This window comes from Falco naumanni, chromosome 8 (genome assembly GCF_017639655.2).
Source record: "Falco naumanni isolate bFalNau1 chromosome 8, bFalNau1.pat, whole genome shotgun sequence".
Classification (NCBI taxonomy): domain Eukaryota; kingdom Metazoa; phylum Chordata; class Aves; order Falconiformes; family Falconidae; genus Falco; species Falco naumanni.
The window spans coordinates 58,452,073-58,469,008 of record NC_054061.1 but is presented as its reverse complement, the minus strand read 5'-3'; the positions used below and the strand labels follow the sequence as shown (position 1 = coordinate 58,469,008).

General features: G+C 46.9%; 2 long non-coding RNA genes across 2 annotated transcripts; one reads left to right on the top strand and one right to left on the bottom strand.

The window, feature by feature from the left end:
- Nucleotides 1-731: 731 nt before the first annotated feature.
- LOC121093197 lies at nt 732-13,943 on the bottom strand. The gene is made up of 4 exons (XR_005829526.1): nt 11,288-13,943; nt 6,818-6,904; nt 6,422-6,504; nt 732-1,658 (listed from the first exon to the last, which is right to left on the bottom strand). It is a non-coding gene; the product is annotated as an uncharacterized LOC121093197 (long non-coding RNA).
- On the top strand, nt 7,483-10,998 carry LOC121093198. Its single transcript, XR_005829527.1, has 3 exons — nt 7,483-7,594; nt 8,905-9,061; nt 9,141-10,998. It is a non-coding gene; the product is annotated as an uncharacterized LOC121093198 (long non-coding RNA).
- Nucleotides 13,944-16,936: the final 2,993 nt, after the last annotated feature.

The following is a 16,936-nucleotide window of genomic DNA, read 5'->3' as shown; positions in this document are numbered from 1 at the left end:
CCAAATCAATGTGATATGACTTGAATTAATTGCTTTTTCAATTGCTAATGAATCAGAAACCATTCATTTGGACAGCTGGCTTTTGCCAATCCACTCTTAGCAACTTGCAGTGCAAGGACATGGCTGGCATGGGGTAGCAGATGAGAACATCTGCTGAGCACTTTCATTGCTTCAAAAAAAGGGAGCAACTTCTCTGGAGAAGTGTCTGGTCTGGACGATGCTTAGTGAATTGAGGAGAGGGACTGGTTTGCCTTAAACTCACTGAAATCTGCACCTCACTGGAAAACGTTTTCTTTTTGGAAAGGCATTAAAACAGGGGTTTGAGGGCTATGAAAAAACTTTTTCAATGAACTAGAAATATGCACATACCACAAACACACTCCCTAAGATTTTCATTTGCATTAAAAAAAAATAATAAAATACCACACTTTTTTCATTTCAGTAACAAAAACTGAATGCTTACAGATTGGTTTTCAGCTTTAAGCCAGGTTGTAGTTTTATATTGAGTATTATTGTGTCATTGATTAAAATCACCTACATTAAAACCAAAAAAAAAAAAAAAAAAGAAGAAGAAAAAAACCCCTTTGATTTTAAATTAAACAACTTCTGGACAAGTCAAAACCTCCCATTCAGATCATTCCTATATTTCAAAGTGCTGGTAACTACAAAGTCACAGGATAAAGCATTGACTTAAAAACCAAAGAGCATTCTTTCATCCATATGTATACTGAATATATTTTCATTTTAATTAGGCTGCAGTAAATATTTAAAAAGGTAACGCAGAGAATGTGATTAACATGAGATCTAAATCAAGGTTGGTTTTTCGTAGTCATGACCATGGCACAGAGCCCCAGAAGCACTGTGGAAAGCACCACCACATTTGTCCAGAAACACAGAAATTTGTGCAGAAGTTGACCTTGGACACGGGAACCACCATGGTGGTTGAGCCTTGCACTGTCCTGCATTTACAGTGGGAAATGGCTGTCCCAGGGACTAGCCCGTCATCACTTATATGAGCCTTTTCTCCATGACAGGTGGCTTTAAATGCACGGATGTGGTGATGCAAATCATATGGCTTTGGTGAAGACTTTAACATGGCCAAGCATAGCAATTTTTTGTGGTGGAAGCCATAGCTGCAGCAACTCTTAATGGGACAAGATGAGATATTTCTGAACAAAATATCATGCTTTTTCTTCCTACCTTTGCAGTATTCTCCTGGGCAATTCTGTTCCACCATCAGGAGCTCTCCCAAACCTCCTTAAAGGCTGGTGGGGGCTGGTACCAAGGATACCCACACCAATGTCCCATCAGGAAATGACTGTCCATATACTGTGGTTTCACCACCCCTCAAAATGCCGGTGCAACAGATAGACCCGAGCACAGGTCCCTAGAGTCTCCACAAACAAGGCAGCTCAGGGATGCCAGCTCCCAGAGCTCAGTGCAGTCTCGTTTTCTCGCGTTCTTGGCAGTCTCTGAAGCTTTCTTGACAGAGTAAATTAGGCATTGTGGAGCTCCATGGCTAGACTTCTTCCGGCTGCTGAGTGCACTTAAAGCTAGAGCAGATAAGTCCACACTGGAGCCCATAGAAACCCTGTAGCAGTTTGGTGGAGGGAACTCAAGACACATTTAGATATACGATACACTCAGCATCTTCCCCGCTGCCAAAACAAGGGTGAAAGGCCATTAAAATAAGCAAGGGCGAAGGTTTCTGTGTTTAATTGCATTCCTTGGATGCTGAAGGAAAGCACTCTTCAGAACAGCCACCCACCAGATAAGGATGAATGTTCCCACCAGCCTGCTGGGATCTTCTCCAGGGTCCCTCACCAGGAAGGCATGCACCTCCTTGGGGTCGTCTCCATACATCTCTGCTCTCCTTACCCATGACCTCCTTTTCACTCTCTCTCCTCCAACTTTGCACACCTCCACCATATCCTCACCTCTACCAGCCCTTCACATCAAAAACGCTTTCCCAACAAATTACCACCCATGTTAGAGAAGTGGTAAGAGCACATCTGAGAAGGAAAGGTCCTGTCTGGAAGAACCTGGTTGTGTCACACTTGGCCATTCTTGTCATACTTAGGATGCTGTCACCTGCCTGAAAAGATTCAAAGTAATAATAATACTGCCCTCCCACTGAAGGTTCATACAACCCGACTGAGTCAACCATATTTTGAAGTAATAATTGGATTCTTCATTCTAGGAATTAAGAAACACAGCCTCTGTAAACCCTTTGACTTGCAACTGTGTTTATGTGCTTATTTGTAGTACCAGCTTAGGGGCTTTTGATACTTTTTTTTTTTTTTTTTTTCCCTGCTATATTCCCAGCTCTTCTCCTGGACAGCCATTTCCACTTCCTGGCTCATATTGCATGAACATTTTTTATAATACTTCTTTCATCTGATTTTAAAAATGCTTTGATCAAAATCTCCCTTCTGAAAACTGAATGTGGTTTGAATCATCAAGCCTGCCTATTGCTAATAAAAGGAAAGAACTGACTTTTAATGACTTTGTTGGTGTTTGTGTGATCTAAAAAGAAATCACTGGGAATATACCTGCAAGTAACAGAGGCCCCTTAGTGCTTACTTTGTGTGAATTGTTTTTCCAGGCTTTTTTTTTTTTTTTTTTTTTCATGCTGTTGTTTATGGAGTCATCCAAGAAGCTTTGTTTGGTTTGATTTTTAAAGAATACAAATTTGTTTGACTTTTGCTTTTTTCTCTGGGGATATCTTGTGTGAAACAAAGATTTTTCACTGCAAGTCTGTTCTGTGACCGTTCACATTCTGAAGCAGCTCCAGAGAGGCAAATGCATGGTGATACTTGCTAATGAGCATTTTCACCCTTCAGCCTATGGATATTCTTTTTCTCCCCCAAAAACGTATATGGCAGAGATCATTACAAGGCCTCTCATCCACACAGTCCCCCCAGGCCACCCTTTGGTGGTGGGACCATCCCAAGATGTTTTCATTCCGGTAGAAAAGAGCAAGCCAAGGATGGTCTATGTACAATGCAAATCCCACCACAGCTAAGACAGCCAGCTACCCCTCTCCAACATGCTCAGCCCCACATGCGTCAACACCAGGGCTGGAAGCTGAGAACCAAAACCCTACAAGGCTGAGGGCAATCTGCTTTATGTTTTCTCATGCAGTGGAAGCGCACAGGCATCTGCTCTTCATTAAAAGCAACTATTTTGGCTAGATACAGGTAGTGTGTTTTCACTCGGCAGCTCTGGCATTAAAACTTATCTTGTGATTTACCAGTTTTAGGGGAGAAAATGTCAAATCTTCATTTTCAGATGGCCTGTGTTGAAGAACCCACCAAAACCGTAGCTGGGCTGCTGAGAGCTTCCCTGTGTCCAGGTACCTCACCTGCAGCCTGGATCGGTTACGCATCAACAGCTAGATCCCTCTGTGCCTCTGCCGGTTCAGCCAGGGAGTTTGTCTGCTCTCAGAAATGCTCCTGACCTAAGACATTGTAAACTGTTCTCTTCGTCATCTCCAAATATACAGTTTGGTTCCTGATCTCGGGTTGTGCTCATCATTTTTCTGCACTTACTCTGGTGTCTCCGTTTGCCAGAGGCACCCCCGTGCATCCATTTACACTCCCATCCTAGACCTTGGTAAAGCAACATCTCTGGAACTAGCCATGAGGGAAAAACTATTATTTATGCCTTTTTTTTTCCTCTTAAGACACCATCTACTACATCCAATTCTGCAGTCTTCCAACCACTTGGTTCTGCCCTTGAACAATACTGCAATTAACTAAGTGTGGGAATGACGATGTGGCTCATTTGAGGTTTTGTTTCCACTCAGATGAGAGTTAATCTCCCCTGCGAGTTTGAACATTTCTTTTCCTGCTGAACTGTTTATTTTTCGATTCTGGATGATTTCTAAGAATAGCAGTTTGGGTTCCATAAAAATTTACTCTTGTGCTTTGATTCATTGCACTTAAAGACCCTGTTGTCATTCTCCCAAGTGTTGGCATGCAGTATTTGACAATCTTCAATGGAGAAAATTCCTAGAATATAAGAACAAGACCTTGCGCTTTGACTTCATTTTCTTTTCCTTTCTCTGCAGATGCAAAATGGATGTTTATTTTTCATTAGCAATGCCACAGGATTTTTGGAGGCATGTTCCCTTCGGTTTTAAACTGACTCTTTTTCCGGCGTTAGATTTGCCCAGGCTTTTAGCCTTTGTTCTCTGCGGATGTTATTCTAGCAGGCCAGCGCTCCCGTAGGAAACACAACCATGGCCTTGCTGTGTCGTGTGGTTTCCACAGCCGTATGAGTTTGTTGAACTGGGAGAACTGGCTTGGGACTAGGCAGTAGCCAGTGACTCAATGGCTACAGTGGCTGTCTTGAAGGCAAATGTCTTCTCCTCCTTGCGTGTAATGGCATTGTGAGGTCAGGAGACAACAGGACAGCCAGTGCAAGCCCACAGACGGGGGTGGCACCTGCAGTGGGGCTCTTCGGAGTCCCACGTCCCTTCCTGTGGTAAAGCTCTTCTCACCCCTATGCAGTCTGGGGCGTCATCTGAGCAGGATGCACTGTGAAGCAGAACCTGAAGCACAAGGCTGGATGGAGCGTCCAGCGCTCGGCATTGCCCCCATGATAGCCCATGGAGGTGCTCTGGTGGGTGGGCAACCATGCTGTGAAATCCATCATCATCATCAGGGTTAGCTCTGGCTCCGATGCTTGCACAGCAAATTGCAGTAGAGTTCTCTAACCTAAACCCTGCAGTTTTTCTCCTATCTGATATAAATCTCCAGTTTGTCTTCCAGCACCAGCGACACCTCTGCCACCAGATTTACCACACAGCGTTAGTTCTGCCCACTCAGTTCTTTTAACACAATTTGACCTAGGTACCTTAGTAAGAATCCTCCATCTCCCAACTTGCTTCCGCTGATGCCTTCTGATATGAATCACCCTAGCTCCAAAGGTTTGATTTTTATTATTTTTTTTTTCCTCCTTTTTAAGACTAGCTTTCCTCATCTTTCACCCCACCGGGAAGCACTCGGGCTCTGGGGTAACATCAGGTTCCTGCAAGTGCTAGAGAGCTTCCTGGTGGCCTGGAGCTCCAAGCCAGCATCCACCCACATTTGTGGTGTCTTTGAACCGCTTATAAATAGATCGCGCTCATGCGGCTGTTTCATGTGCAACCATGGGACCGAGGGGAAGCGGCTCAGATCTCAGGCACAACGTACAGGCTCTGGTGTCGTCCTGGCCATCCATCAATGCTGAAACCCTTATGAAATCCAGAAGAGATTCTGACATGTGATTTGCTCACTCCATCATGGGGGGCTGGGGCGGGGGGGAGACATTTTTTTTAGGAAAGCAAGCGAGCAAGCAAACTGGCAGAACTCCTGCCACAAGGAATGAATTTGCACACACACTTTGATCCCTTTATGATTTTTTTATTTGTGTTAGCCACATCCTCTTCGCTGCACCACTCAGCAAAAGATGCTTTAAATTAGATGGGGCTTGGAAAACACTCTCTTTGTGACTCCCCCCCTAGCCTTGCCTGCCCCCGAGGCTTAGTATTGGTCTGGTAGCCAGAGCTTTGCCTAACATGAAACTGGCACAAATGAAAAGGCGGATAAATAAACGTCCAGGAATCTTGTTTGTCATATTTAATCCATCACGTTTCCCAAACAGCCTGGTCAAAAAATTCTGCAGCAGTGTTTACATCATCCTGATTGAAAGCTACATCCGTGCATATAAATACCATTCCTGGATGTAGCTCCAGTTTCACATGAAGGCAGCTATCATCCTGTCTGCCTTCACTACTGGGAAAAAATAAAAAAAAAACCTTTTGCATTTCTTCCTTTGCTTGTTCCTGCCCAATCCAGCCTCCAACACTTGCACATTCTTTTTTTTTTTCCCCTTCCTTTCTTCTTCTGGTAAGCTTTGCCCAATTCTGTGATTTCCTGGTATACACAAGGGGTGATGAGCAAGTGGAATTCGCAAGACCACGAGGAGATGTGCTAATGAAAGTGGCACGATGCAAGCACTTAGACATGCAACCTGGTAGGGTTTTGCATCATCGCGGGCCACGTGTCTGTTACCGTGTGCTGTGGCTGGGAGCAGCAATCCTGCTTCGAGGTGGGGAAAACCACCAGAAACACACATCGAGCCAGTGCAAATGAGAGATGATTTCCAGTTCAGTGACTGGAAGAGGAAAAAAAGCTATTTACTAGATCAAGGAGTAGGAGATGGTCACTGACCCTACATCCAGGCAATCAAGGGCAAGCCATCATGGTGGTAAAATTTAGAAAAGACCAGAGTCCAACAGCTCTGCACGCCATGGGCTGCCAAATACTTCCCAACAGCTCCAGCTCTTCAACAGACTGAACAGCTAAGACGACACAGGGGAAAACAAAAACAAAACAAAAAAAAAAAAAAAAAGGAAAAAGAAAAAGAAACTAACCTGCTTGCAAAACCTGCTTGCAATCAGATGACACATTTTGTCCCATTAAAAATGAAGTTTTCCATTTGCTTCATGGATTTCTCCTGTTAGAAGAAAAACAAACAAAACTGTCCTTTGCCATTCTTACCTTCCTGCTCCCCCCAACCACCCCAACTTTTTTTCTCCATGGCCAAAATCACACTGGACACAAATCATCCCCTGCAAATTGCACTTTTCTGTGGTAAGTGATTTCACCACAAAACGTCATGCTATATTGCCTCCAGTTGTTCTCATGCCACTCACACAGATTTCTATAAAATACTTTGCCCGCTCAGCTTCCTTTATAGACTGAGTTGAATATTACGATGCATTTTGACGCTGCCACACAGTTAAATAAACTCATTTTTTAAGTCTTACCCTAATTTGGTGCCATGATTCTCAATCACACGTATTGGCAGTGTTGTCCAGAGGTTGGATTTCACAAAAGGGTCAGAGACAGACATCCTAGAAGTGAAAGGCTTTGTAAAACTGGCCTCTGATTTGGGCATCCCCTTGGGTCTGGGATGGTTTCCGAGCCCTTATCATTGAAAACCTCCAGTCCCAAAAGGAAACAGCACCTGTTTTATTCAGCCAAGCAGCACAGACATTTCCCAGGTGCCTCTTAACACCCCTTGGAATAAAAATAAGACTGTCAGATGATGCATCACAGATAAATCGGTATTTTGCCTGTCAGAAGATACCCACCTCTTTATTTATAAGTGCTGTTAGCATCCCTACTTCTGAAAGCGGGGCCTTGCGGAGGCTGTAGACAGACACCACTGTCTCAAGTAACAGCAGACCATAGAACTTTATAAAAACTTTTAATCCCAGTAAAAAATAAGAGACCGTAAACCCACTTTTACCCTTCCTCCTTCACCTCTTGCCTACTCAAAAGCAGGAGCTGCTTCTGGCCTCCAGATGTCAAACCCACAAGCTCTTCCCCTTTTGCTATTTTTGCCGTCCACTTTGATCTTTCGCAACGGCTGCCCAGGGAAGTGGGGGGAGGCACACGGGGCTGGGGGCAGAGCATGCTGCCGTGCCCCCCTCCAAGCCCACAGGCTTTCCCTCGCTTCCCTTTGCAGGGCTGGCAGGGAAATCCACCTAAAGCTGGGCTGAAAATCAGGGAGAGAGGTGGCGGAACAGCGGTTGGAAGAGGTGGGTGGCAGGGCTGGGAGGATGCGCAGGGGGAAGAGTGATGGGCGAGAAGGGAGCTGCTGGGTGGGCACGGCTGAGCAGGAGGGGGGCTGGAGGCACCTGCTGTGGACTCAGCCCTAAGGGCTGTGTGGGGATGGGTCTTGCGGGGGGTGGGACTTTGTCTCTTACAGCACATTGCTTTGGGCCAAAGTGGGATGCAGGACGGACAGCAAGTTGCCATCTCCAGCCATGGGGGCAGCTGGAGGTGCAGAAGACAGCACTCCTTAGCCACCCCAAATAAATCTCACCTGCTTCAGGGACATTTGATCACCACGGACTTTTCTCTTCCCTGTACTGAGGGTCGAACATCATAGCATTAAAGGCAGGGGAATGTGCTATATATGGCAGTGTAAGTACGGCGACATATGAATCACTCGCTACCGGCGGGGTGCCTGACCTCCAGGCATCCCCAAAAGAGAAGGGATTCCCTTTCAAAGGCAGCTGAGTCATGCCCAGAGCAGTATCTCTGTTATAATTCACTGCACGGTCAATAGGCTGCATCACCCCATAGCATCTTAGACTGACTAACACCTCAAAACCCACCCTCTCTCCAATAAAATATAAAGAATAAATCTTTTTCATGCGATACCGTAGAAGGGAAATGAAATTATACTATCAATGGGACTCATTGCTGGAGCAAAGGAAGTAATATTACAGCTGGAGAGTCAACGTCCAGTTCAAAAGTCGTGAATATCTTCTTTCTGCTTCCCTGCCAGTGTTTTATTGTTGTGGTGGGTAATGTAAGAAAGCTCTTGCGGCACAGCTCAGCTTGCCTTGAGAGACCCACTCAGCAACTTCAGGCTGGCAACAGCGCTGAGAGGATTGCGTGGTTTGATGCTTTTATAGCCAAAAATGATAAAGGAAAAAAATTGGCGTGTTTAAAGACCTATGGGGATGGGTGTGTGTGTAGGGTAGGGAATTGACGTTTGAGACTGAAACAAATCGCATCAGGTATTTGCCCGGTTTCTGCATTCCACGTGCTCCCTGCCGAGGGAGCCTGGGGTGAGGAAACACTCAGGCACATTGCATGGACAGGGACAGGCAACGGCAGCGTAACCCGCGCTAGCAAGCTGCCGAGGCGTAGGCAAAATGCTGGCAAGTGCAGTCTTGGTGGTTTAGTTGCTCCGGCTTTACTGTGGGAACCAGAATAGAGACTTTGTTTGCTGCGGGTGTGCAAACATGACAGAAAAGGAAATTTTTCACACAGGCATCTTTGCCCCTTTAACTTCCAAACAGATTGCTGCATTTTAACAGCAAATATTCCCATTCAGTTTGTTCCAGGAAAAACTTCTTTCCCATGGACTTTTCACTTTTTTTGGCCAGTGAAAAAGATGTTGGGGTGAATTTATGTGCGTTTTCCTATGAAACAGCAAATTCAAGGCCTCCTGTGTCATCCTTATATTTTCCAGCTGACTTGAGACTAAAGAGGTGAGTGCTAAAGACTTCAGTGCTCTAAGTCAACAGGAATAAATATAAAAACTCAGGTGGGCTATCTTTTTTCATGCAGATCTTCTTGAATACTAGCCATGCCGAGCCCAGCTGTGATGGCTGCACAAGTGACCCAGGTGCCTGCTAGTACAGATGGTGCTGGTGCAGGTTTCGAGCAGGCAAAACAGTTCCAGTTCTGCCTGTAGTTCCTCTGTGACCATGCTTCCTACTTGCCCAAAACCTAGCTCCATCAACTCTGTCTCAGCTCTTTAATCCAACCCCGTTCTGCCAGCAGAGATCCTGGCACAGCTCAGCTGCCACCCCCTCTCATGCCCCCCCCCACTGCTTCCCAGCCCTGGGGATGCCCCATGCTTGCACATCTGGGCATCCTTGCACGCTTGAAGTGGCCCAGACAGCCTGCAAGCTTGCAGGCAGGTTCCAGCTCAGAAATGCAGTGAGTTCTGCATCTCCAGAGCACGCTGATCTGGCAGAGGGTAGCTGAGCTATCCTGAAGCCTGGTTAACCATTTTCCAATTGCATGGAGGTAAACTGGAAAGCAACAGCGAGTTGCTTGGGAGTTATGCTGAAGCATGAGAGCGATCCTCCCACGCAAGCCCAACCCTTATTTGAGATGGGGGCATGTGGGTGGGAAAATCTGACCCCAATATTCTCCTGAGGAACCTATGGCTGGAGGAAGCCCCAACATCTCTTGGGGTGACCAATAACCAGGTTCAAAAAGTCATCAATCAGGATACTGAAGAAAGATGGCACAGCTTTCCAGAAAGACCAAGCCAGAGCAGGATTTTGGCTGCAGAGCACTGAGATGATTTAGGAGGTAAAACACTTGAGTTTGTGTCAAATTTCCCTTTCCTCTGCTCCCCAGCACCCACCCGGTTGCCTGTTATTCTCCAGCCCTCCCTTGCTGCTCCCACCCCACTCCAAGCCACCGTCACCTCGTTGCTCATTGTGGCACTGGCCAGGGTGACGACAGGCAGGCTTCGCACATGCCGAGGGGCTGCACAGCGAGTGCTCAGCGGGTCAAAGCCCCCCTCAGCCACCTCCCCATCCCTGGAGGGGCTTCCTTTCGCCTGCAGGGCAAGGGACGGCACCTTGGGGATGCTGCCTCCTCCCAAGTACCCACCTCCTACCTTCTCCTGGGCATTTCATGGTAGCCACAGTGGTGTAAAAAACTAAAAACAGCGTCAACAATGTGCAAACAGGTGTTTCCTATATATGCATATGTGTACACATACATACACATATATCCCTGACGTGGCACTGAAACTACTTGCTGTTTTCTGTTATAAAAGCTTCAGTTTTGCCTCGAGGCACTTGCGAAAACAAGTCCGTGATACACATTACAGACAGATACCACCACAGAAATCTCCCCTCCTGCAGCTGTAGCGACTCTTTCCCTTGTAAACATATCAAGTTGAGATCAAAATTCGCTCCCTCCAAATGAATTCCTGCATCTCCACTAGCTGCATATTTGTGGCTGTTTAGTATTCCCAATTTAGGCATTGGCAGAAACAAAGAATAAGTGAGTATAAGAACACATATGCTGAGAAATGCAGTGCTGAAGGGTATCCCACCCTTAATTTAAATAGTAGAACTAAAATATCTCGTGTGTGTGTGTGTGTACACACATATGCACATATGTCATGGTACTTAAGCAAACATTAGATCCACAGACCACTGAGCATTTGCTTCTCCTATGTCACATTTGGAAAAGTGCTAATGCCTTATGGGAAATGTGGAAAAAAATGTAAATATTTTGTTCCAACGCAACATAGCTTACCACTGCGCTTTTCTGACTTTCTCCTCCCTTGCAGCAAACAGCGAGCAAATAATGCTCCGAATGCTTCTGCTTTCTCCACGTATAAACTAATTCTGCCCCTTTGAACCAGCCTAACTGGGAGCAGGTTTTTTCCAGGTGTGTTTTTCATGCTCTACAAACCATCAAATTCATCAATTCATTAAAAAAAAAACAAAAAACAAAAAACAAAACAACCCAAAACCAAATCCATCGATTCCTATTGCCTGCCGTCTTCTTGGGCCGGGGGGCGGGGGGGGGACACCCCTCTATCCAAATCGATTGCCAGGTAAAGGGTTATAATTGCAAGAATTGGATTTAAACCACCCCATTTCTAGGCTGAGACAGACTCTGACCAAGAGGGAGGGGAAGGTTCCCTTTGCAGAAACAGGCAGTTTAGGGCTGGTACGCACCTGAGCTATCCTCTCGAGGACCACTAAGGATATCTGGAGGGACAGCAGGGTTGGTGACCCCGTGCTGCGAACAGCTCAGCAGGTGCCGAGGGATGCCATGGGCCCCCATCTCCACGGAGAAGCTGATGGTCCCCCTGCACGGGAAAACACACTCAACTCTGGATTGGGAACTACAACAAAAATATTATGTCAGCACAAAAAAAAAAAAAAAAAAAAAAAAAATTGTTGCAGTTTTAGCAAAGCTTGCATGGAAAATGGAGACCTTGACACCAGAAGATGATCGTTTAGCAAACACTAGCTACAAAATACCTCATTAAATACCTCTCCAAAAGAGCTGTGGGCTGCTAGGCAAACCCGCACACCAGCCCAGCAGAGGTTATTGGTTTAACAGGTCCCTACCACGCTGCGCTTTATGGGACCCTTCTGTATTACTGGATATATTTTGGCTTGCTGTGAAGAAATTGTTCTTGCCAAAAGGGTTACTATTACCTCTGGCTTCTCATTGTAAGAGGGAGTCAGGCAGTGGTGCCGTGCTGGGATGGAGGAATTTTCCGCTGCTCTCCTGCCGTGCTGGGGGAGCACAGCGCCGAAGCTACTGCGCTGAAACGCTTCTGAGACAATATCGTATTCCTCGGTCATATCTTCACCTGCCCATTTCACTGCATTATTAGGTTTTTTATTTATATTACACTTGTGCCACAAGCTCTCCTTGCACACAGTACTGGAAAAGCACAGAGATATCCCTCTCTCCTAGTGCTGCAGATGTAAATGGATACATCAGAGCAAAGGCAGCAGCAAGGCAGCTATTGCTCCTTTTATTTTTATTTTTTTCCTTTCTTTTCATTGAAAACTGGCTCCAGCTAAGTTAGCCACGGAAGGTTGCACTGGGAGCTAGTGGCACTTCTGAGAAGAGGATCTGACATGTCACGCAGAGGTTTTAAAGCAAAGCATGTGCTGCAGCCAGCAGGTTTAGGTGAGGTGGGAAAGGGGAGCCCAAGCCTTTGTTGCGAGGGTCTTGTTTTGATGCCTAGAAGCAGAGGAAGGGAAGCTAGCCTCCTCGCAGGGAGGATCTGAACCTGAAGGGCACGATCCCTGCCACCAGCGAATGGAACAGCACTCTCCAGTGGGAATGGTTTGGTGACTACAGCCATGCACTGCATCCTCTGGGCTCCCTACCAGCTGCCTCTGCTTAGTGGGCGTAGCTTGAGCAAGGTGTTTGCAGAAGAGCACACCAGGAGATGAGACATAAGCAACCAGGAAAATATGGCTCGATTTAAACATTTGCCTCAGACATGCTTTTTCCCACTGATTTCTGTTCTCTCTAGATGGAGATGACACCATGTGGTTGCTTGCCTTTCAGAGTCAGCATTGATGGGGAAAGGTGGCTTTTCTTGGACAGCCAGCAGTCTTTCAGGATGAGTGACCTCTGAGGCCACAGAGGGTTAAAAGGCATGGGGGAATACGTGCTCTGAGGGTGAATTTATGAACCCTAATAAAACTGCTGGGGGAGGAAAGATAACAAGGGCAAAGTGAAAAATGTTTCAGCATTTGCATTCCTCCACCTTCTGTCCTAGAGGCGGGGAGACGTTCTCCCTCATGTCCTGCCAAGAAAAGAAATGGCTGTAAAACTGCTGATATCATTTTCAGTTCCTCCCCCCACTTCGAATCTGCAAACCTCATCCCTGCTTCCCTCTCAGAGAGTAGGAAATGGTTTGGGTTAAATGAGCGTGGAAGCTGGAAAGCCTGGAATTGGAATCATTTCCCCGCTGGCCTTCCAGGGGCTCCGACGGGAAAAGCCCCCAGGCACAACCGGAGAACAAGATCTCCTGCCAGCTCTTCTTCCACTTACGCCCCCCAGTGCTTCACCTCACGGGGTCTGCTTTAGCACTCAGGTGGTGGGGCAGAGAGGGGGAGAAGGTTGTTTTTCTTTCCTTCAGGCTTTGCAAATGGACTTCCAGGGCAAACAAAATAATTGGCTCAGGCAAAGGCAAGAGCTGAAAGGCATCATTTGGCAGGTGGAGCTGTCACCTTTCCCATCACTCCTTCACCTCCTTACTGCCAAAGCACCCGCCTCTTGAAGAAAATGTACACCATGAACGTCCACCTGCTGGCCTCCAGGGTTATCATCTGGAAGATGGTGGGACTTTCTGAGTAGAACCCTTATGCTTGCACCTTTCAGGATTGAGTATGCTTCAGTGTAGGCTTGGGATCCTCAGAGGAACCAGAGGATGCTGAGAAAATACTGTTATGCTTCAAAAAGGTGACGAAGATTTCCAAGAAGCAAGTGAGAGGAGGAGGGAGGGATGACACAAGGAGCGGGGATGCACAGGGAGCTCAACTCTGGAAAGGCAAGGCATCTACAGAAATCCTTGAAGGACGCTCGGTCTGCACTATCTGTGCGAGGTCGGTTCCCCTGATCACACACAGAAAATGAGCTGATTAAAACAAAGAGCGGTGCAGCTACAGAGATGACAGCATTTCATTGGAAGACCTGGAACAGAAAGCCATGGGAGGCCCCTGGAAGAGGTTTGCATGGAGGATGTCCCCAGAGAAATACTTGTCATGAAAGAGCCCCCAAGCCTGGCTTGGTGCAGGTCTTTCATCAGCAAGGCTTCAGCTGGAGATCTGGGACTCAGGGTCCTCCATGCCAGGCATCGTACGAACACAAAGGTGGTCCTGCCTCCGCTTATTTAAGACATCCCCCATGCATGCAGGGACCAGCTTTACCCCCCTACCCTCGCAGCCCGGGAAAACAGCCCTTTCTCCCCCTTGCAGCACTACATCATCTCCTTGTGCTGACACAAGGAGCCTGCAGCAGAGGTGGGTGTAGGACCCAGGCTTCATGAGCACCAGCTCTGCCTGTTAAAACACCACGCCAATCTTCTCCAGATGAATAGGAGGCAACTTCAACACTCTGGCAAAGCTGCTTGGAGAGAGGCGATAGACCCCCAAGGCTACCCCTAAATCTGTCACACAGCACGTCCTCCTTCCCCTAGCACTCACATATTGATACTGGGGGGGGCGGCCCTAGCTGTCCCTGTGGGTCCCAGAGGAAATGGTTTTATAGGACTCTGGTGGATGCAGAAAATAACTTCCACTTAACAGCAGGCGCTGGCTCAGCATTTGCTGGCCTGAGACAGATCAAACACTTCAGAGCAATTCCCGAGTTATTGGTCCTCCAGCTCAGAGGTTCCCAGCCAAATCTTTATCCTCTGCTTCTAAAAGCTGGTTCTACTTTATATTCAGGAATAATACCTCTAAAAACATGCATTTATGAATGAGCAATATTTTCCTCACCTCCGCAAAAGCCCGGCACTGGGCTGGAGTCCAGGACGCAGCGGCATCTCTTGCAAAGGTGCAGAGCATATTTGTCCAGACCCCTCAAGCGCTCCGGGAGCCAGCCCCAGCCTAGCACTGCTGCCTTTGCAAGCTGGCTATCGGGACACGGGCTCTCCAGCCACGCTCGTTAGTTAATGAGCGTCTGCACAACACATTTTTAGTTCTCATGCCCCTTCATCTCTCGTGATCCAACATGCTTGAACCAGCCTGTATGGATGTGATACAGTCCCCCAGAGCAATCAGGCTTTTGAATGGACATTGCATTTTTGAATGCACATTGCAGAGCTTCAGAAACAGTGCCCAAGCCGGATGAGTAGAGCAGATTAATCCTGGTGGCCAGAATCTTCACACTTTGGGAAAGGCCATGTGCACCCCAGAGAAAGAAAAACAGCACAAGGTAAATGGAAAACTCTCACCCAGAGCGAGCTATGCTAATCGGCACCAGCTGGTGCTCTGCTAATATTTTGATAGAGTCCTGTTTTCTCTCCAGAACAGAAACTTTACTGACATTTTTTTTCCCTTCCCCCACCCCTTCCCTGCCCTTTCCTTCTGTCATAGTTCTGGCATGGTGTAAAGGGGAACATATGTAGCAGACATAAATGTCGGATGAAAGAAGAGAAAAACAGAGGAGAGTAAGAAACCACTCAGCTTCATCAGTGCATGAAAACACGGATTATATCCCCGAGCTAAGCTGTCCTCTCGCCCCTCCATCCCCATCCCATGCATGCACCTTGCCCTCCTGCAGCCTCCCTCACCGCCTTACAGGGGAGCAGAGCACACACAAAACCTGTAACGAAGGGTGAGTGATTCCTGATATAAAGCTGAACTCACGTGATCAATCAAGGAAACGAAGAGGAACCAGTTTGACTATTTATTACATATTCCATACTAAATCGCTCTTTCCAGCCAATGCCTAGAGAAGCTTCAGGAAAGTCATTCGTCTTGGTTGTCTCAAGGAAGGTAATCAGCCTTCCAAACAGACATGGCCATTTTGTCAAAATTCAGGAGATTTTAGGATTACGTCAGTTTTATGCCAATTGCATGTAGGAGAAAAGAAAGAGAAAAAAAGAAAAAAAAAGAAAAAAAACATTATGTCAATGTCTTCCAATGTGGGGTTTTGAAAATGTCATATTTTCTGGTTTTAAAATTACATTAGAGCCATCAACATTGGAATTAAGCCACATTTTTATCAAGCAGAATCTGTTAAAGCACCTCCTGTCTACCACTGCAGACTGCCAGCAAGCTGCAAGGAGGGGGCTGCTCCATGCAGGGGGACAAGCAGGAACAAAGGAGGATCAGGAGGACCCTTTGCAGGGGGATCCCACACCACCAGCATGCTCTCCCACAGCATCTGCATGCAGTGGTGCAGAGCAGGGTGCTGGCAACAGGCTCCACCAACAGCCCCAGACAAGGCAGAGGGATGGACCACACCAGGACCCAGCCAGGGGTCCAGCCAGGACCAGCAGAAGATGGAGCAGACAGGGCTGGAGATATGTCTCCAAGAGCCCATCCAGGAAATAGGGCGAGGGAAGAGACAAAGTGCATTTGCCATGGAACAGGCGCCCTGCCCTGAAGGTAAATGGAGCCCGTGAGCCCAATGACAGGGGCTGCACAGGCTGTCCCTGATGAGACTGTTCAGGACAGTTAAGGTGCATTGGTATCCTCCAGGCCCTGCCTAAGAAACCTTCCTGAGGCTCAGTCCCCTTGGATTATGGCAAAATCTCTTTTTCAATAATAAAGCAGTTGACCTCTGGCTCTCAGAGTATGTCTGAGCACATCTATGGTGCAAATCTGGGAGGCAGCTACTTTGTGGAGAAGGTGGTGTCCAACTCCTCCGCTGTTTTGGCAGATGCAAGGGCATGGGATGGCCTTTCTCCCCACTGAGTCCCATTACCTTGTTCATGGATGAAAGCTTCTGGAAGTCCACTTCTTGTATCCAGCTGCCATTTATCTACATCCCTCCCACAGAGCCAGCGGGGTTTATTTTTTTTAACCTACTGTTGGATAATAAGACAGATGTCCGCACTGGGTCTTATTTTGAATAGATCTAAACTAGAAACAAATGTATTGGATGGGATGACTGAATGTGTAGCATGTGCCCTGTTCCAGCATGTCTGACTAAAGCAAGAAAGAGTGGCTAGCTCCCATTTTATTTTTTGAGGGAGCTGCTTTTAAGATGGGAAATGGAAGTACCCCAGCAAAGGAGGGGATCCTTGCAGTAAGACATGACTCCTGTAGGGAAGAGTAAAATATAGGTGAGAAAATATAGCTGAAAACATGCAAAATACAAGAAAAGTTGTGCTTGCCTGC